Source organism: Ranitomeya variabilis, chromosome 4 (genome assembly GCF_051348905.1).
Source record: "Ranitomeya variabilis isolate aRanVar5 chromosome 4, aRanVar5.hap1, whole genome shotgun sequence".
NCBI lineage: Eukaryota > Metazoa > Chordata > Amphibia > Anura > Dendrobatidae > Ranitomeya > Ranitomeya variabilis.
This window is the reverse complement of record NC_135235.1, coordinates 223,245,653-223,250,776: the sequence shown is the minus strand read 5'-3', so window position 1 is coordinate 223,250,776 and position 5,124 is coordinate 223,245,653.

The window sequence follows — 5,124 nt, the reverse complement described above, 5'->3', positions numbered from 1 at the left end:
CTGATTTGGGGAGGTTGGTTGCATACTTCGTGGATGACCCTCCTCCCCAATCTACTAATGAGGGTAAAGTTAACCCTGGGGATGATGATGATGATGATGATGATGGGAAATCGCATGTGTTACCTGACCATGCTTTATCTTGTAGTGATGCATCTGCTAACCATTTTTTCCCTAGGATTGATGGTGAAAATGTTGTACCTGTGCCAACTGTATCTGATAATGATGTTTCTGTAAAAGTTGATGTGTCCATAGGTACAGGAGTGCTCAGCCACGTTGCTCTGCGGAGTGAGACGGCTGAGGAACCCCTAGCAGGGGCAAGTGTCGGTGCTACAAGAAATGGGGAGATACATGGGAACCGTGAGACAGGTGACGCCATGAAATTGACCAGTGCCACCGAGGAAGGTAACTGGCCCATAAGTAGCAATGCTCCTGAGGTAACGGGGGTGGATGGGGAGGTAGAGCCCATAGCAGCGTCGGCTGTTGGGTCTGTAGAAATCCCCGGGGAGACAGCCTACGTAGCTGCTGTCACCCGCAGTCAGAGTGCCCGGAACACAGATACCTGTCTGCCTTCCGGACCCTCCTCAGTCATCAGTATGACTGAATCAGAGGTGGACCCAGTGCAGGTCCCAGAGGGCTCCCTGTTGTGAATTTACTTTTTGCTCCCTCTAGTGGTTACTAGTTTTTTGACTCTGGTTTTTCTGTCATTCCTTTTATCCGCACCTGGGTCGTTAGTTAAGGGTGTTGCTATTTAAGCTCCCTGGACCTTCAGTTCAATGCCTGGCAACGTAGTTATCAGAGCTAGTCTGCTGTGCTCTTGTCTACTGATCCTGGTTCCAGTTATATCAGCTAAGTCCGCTTTTTGCTTTTTGCTATTTTGTTTTGGTTTTGTATTTTTGTCCAGCTTGTTCCAAATATATATCCTGACCTTTGCTGGAAGCTCTAGGGGGCTGGTGTTCTCCCCCCGGACCGTTAGACGGTTCGGGGGTTCTTGAATTTCCAGTGTGGATTTTGATAGGGTTTTTGTTGACCATATAAGTTACCTTTCTTTATTCTGCTATCAGTAAGCGGGCCTCTCTGTGCTAAACCTGGTTCATTTCTGTGTTTGTCATTTCCTCTTACCTCACCGTTATTATTTGTGGGGGGCTTCTATCCAGCTTTGGGGTCCCCTTCTCTGGAGGCAAGAAAGGTCTTTTGTTTTCCTCTACTAGGGGTAGCTAGATTCTCCGGCTGGAGCGTGTCATCTAGAATCAACGTAGGAATGATCCCCGGCTACTGCTAGTGTTGGCGTTAGGAGTAGATATATGGTCAACCCAGCTACCACTGCCCTATGAGCTGGATTTTTGTATTCTGCAGACTTCCACGTTCCTCTGAGACCCTCGCCATTGGGGTCATAACAGCTCCCGTGGGGAAGGGACCCTGACGTCGCTTCTGGCTTCCCCTAGCCAGGAGTTTCAGGCCGCTCTGCACACAGATGCGAGCCTAGAGAGTTTGAGACAACTCGCCGAGACGCGCTTCTCCGAGACTGATAAGGAGAAGGTGTTCTGGGAAGGAGGAAGGTTGTACCGGGAGACAGTACCCGGAGAATCACAAAAGGAGTGGTTGAGGGAAAGACAGCTTGTCGTCCCGCAGCAATTCCGGGGTGAGTTGTTGCGGATTGCCCATGAGATCCCGCTAGCTGGACACTTGGGGATCAGCAAAACTAAGGCCCGGCTGTCTCAACACTTCTATTGGCCTAAGATGGGGACAGATGTGTCAAACTACTGCCGCTCTTGTGTCACCTGCCAAAGAGTGGGGAAGGCGGGGCCTGCTCTTAAGGCTCCCCTGATCCCTTTGCCAGTGATAGAGGAGCCTTTCCAGAGGATTGCGGTGGACATTGTGGGCCCGCTGGCCGTCACCAGCAGCTCTGGAAAGCAATATATTCTTACTGTGGTAGACTACGCTACCCGGTACCCAGAGGCAGTAGCTCTGTCGTCAATTAGGGCAGATAAGGTGGCGGATGCCCTGTTGGCCATCTTTTCACGTGTAGGATTTCCCAGGGAAATGCTTACTGATCGAGGGACCCAATTTATGTCTCACCTAATGGAGGCTCTCTGTAAGAAAATGCAGGTGAAGCACCTGGTATCGAGTGCGTATCACCCACAGACCAATGGCTTGTGTGAACGCTTCAATGGTACCCTCAAACAGATGCTACGCATGCTGGTTGAGACACAAGGGCGCGACTGGGAGCGGTACCTCCCACACCTGCTATTCGCTTACAGAGAGGTTCCGCAGGCCTCGACGGGGTTCTCACCCTTCGAGCTCCTGTACGGCAGGCGAGTCCGGGGACCCCTTGGGTTGGTAAGAGAATCCTGGGAAGAGGAGCCGAACCCTTCCGAAGTGTCCATAGTGGAGTATGTCATGCGCTTCCGTGACAAGATGCAGACCTTGACGCAGTTGGTGCATGACAACATGACGCAGGCTCAGGCTGATCAGAAGCACTGGTACGACCAGAACGCCCGGGAGCGGACCTACCACGTGGGTCAAAAGGTGTGGGTGCTGGTTCCGGTACCAACGGATAAGCTTCAGGCAGCCTGGGACGGCCCGTACGTTGTCCACCAACAGCTCAACCCGGTCACCTACGTGGTCACCCTTGACCACACTCGGGGTAGGCGAAAGGCCTTTCACGTCAACATGATGAAGGCTCATCACGAACGTGAACCTTTCGTCCTACCGGTCTGCAGCTTACCCGAAGACGGGGAGGAAGACACCCTCCTGGACATGCTGGCCCAAGCCAAGGCCCGTGGGTCCATTGAGGACGTGGAGGTAAGCGCCTCGCTAGATGAACCACAGCGGTTGCAGTTGCAAACCATGCTGGAACCCTTCCGGGTCGTGTTCTCCAACCGGCCTGGACGGACTGAGTTAGCCGTCCACGAGGTGGACACCGGGAATCACGCCCCACTACGGCGAACACCCTATCGAATCTCTGACCAGGTGCAGCAGATTATGCGCCAGGAGATCGATGAGATGTTACAGCTGGGGGTGATTCGACGGTCAAAGAGCGCGTGGGCCTCACCTGTAGTTCTCGTGCCAAAGAAGGATCTGCATGGACTACAGGGGGCTCAACGCCATTACAGCCTCTGACGCGCACCCAATGCCGCGCATCGAGGAACTGCTTGGGAAGTTAGCTGGCGCAGAATACCTGACAATAATGGATCTGAGTCGCGGATACTGGCAGATTCCCCTGAGCCCCGAGGCGCAGGAGAAGTCCGCCTTTATCACACCCTTTGGACTGTACGAGTCCACGGTCATGCCCTTCGGCATGAAGAATGCCCCTGCCACTTTCCAGCGGATGGTCAATCTCCTGCTTCAGGGACTGGAGAAGTACGCTGTGGCGTACTTAGATGACATTGCCATCTTCAGTCCCTCCTGGGATGAACACCTGCAGCATCTCGAAGAGGTGCTCGGGCGAATTCACCGAGCAGGACTGACTATCAAGCCGGGAAAGTGCCAGATGGGCATGAGGGAGGTTCACTACCTGGGGCACCGGGTAGGTGGAAACACCCTAAAGCCAGAGCCTGACAAAGTGGGCGTGATCGTGAACTGGCCCACTCCCAGGAACAAGAAACAGGTGATGTCCTTCCTGGGCACTGCAGGGTACTATAGGCGCTTCGTGCAGCACTATAGTAGCCTGGCAAAACCTTTGACGGACCTCACCAGGAAGAAGCTACCCCACATCGTCAACTGGACAGATGGCTGTGAGGGGGCCTTCCAGGCGTTGAAAACAGCACTGTGCAACGCCCCTGTGTTGAAAGCCGTCGACAGCAGTCGACCGTTCTTGGTACAGACCGACGCCAGTGAGTTTGGCCTTGGTGCTGTGCTCAGCCAGGTTGACTCGGAGGACCAAGAGCACCCCGTGCTGTACCTGAGCCGGAAACTTTTGCCGAGGGAAGTGGCCTACTCCACCATCGAGAAGGAGTGCCTGGCCATAGTCTGGGCCCTGCAGTGCTTGCAGCCCTACTTGTACGGTCGCACCTTCACCGTGGTGACCGACCACAACCCTCTGCGCTGGCTAAGCACCATGTGTGGAACCAATGGCAGGTTGCTACGCTGGAGCCTTGCCCTTCAGCAATTTGACTTCACCGTTAAACACAAAGTGGGCAAAGAGCATGGTAATGCAGATGGACTCTCCCGCCAGGGTGAACCCACGGAGGTGCGCATGGAGGCATACCGAGAGGTCCTGCCGCCGTAGCGCACGCCAAAAGGGGGAGGTGTCACGATATGGTATGAAATATCATAAGTTAGTTTTCTTGCTAGCATGCGGGGGCTAAACCCCCCCCCCTCTCTCTGGTTCTCTTTCCTTTCCTGTGTTTCTATCTGTCTGTGTAGAAGAGCTTGCCTTGTGGGGGGAGTTTTATTGACGAAAGGTATTTACGACTAGCATAGCTGCAAGAGAAATTTGTGTTAGCAGGAACTGTTAGAGAAACTTCTAGAACGCATAGAAGGTCTTTGTTCTGTTTTTGGAAGATATTATGCAAACCGTTTAAGTTACGAACACCAAAATATATCGTCATAATCACACTCGGAGGATCTACGCATCACTCTAATCACAGGCTTGTAGCTCCATCTGGTACAGAGGTAGGGATTTCTCTGTCAGTGTGCGTGACAAATAGGACATATTTGATCTCATCGGAATGCCCACGATACTATGAGATGAACGATGGGTATGGTGCGATTATTTTATGTTCGGTGGCGAAGTTACGGGCATCAGATATATTTAATGCCCAGTTAGTGAAACCGAAGAGGTAGGAGGAGTTGGAAAACCAAGCCCTTTCTGTGAGGTCACAGACTGTAGGTTTTAAGTGCTGGCAGGCATCCAAGAGAGAGAGTTGGGAGTTTTTACCTGAAGCGACCAGACTGCGAGTGCCAATGCACTGGGATAGATGGAAAGCTCTCCTAGCCTAGCCTGCAATGCAATGATCTGAGAATATGTGAGTGTTACCGTTTCTTCCTTTAATCCTTTTATTTTCATAATTACCTTGTACATATTTGCAATTGTCTCATTTGTAACATCTTTGTAAAATATTTTATAAACACTGCCTAAAAATCATTTATGGGGTATCATAGTTATTACTAGTTCGTTCTCCA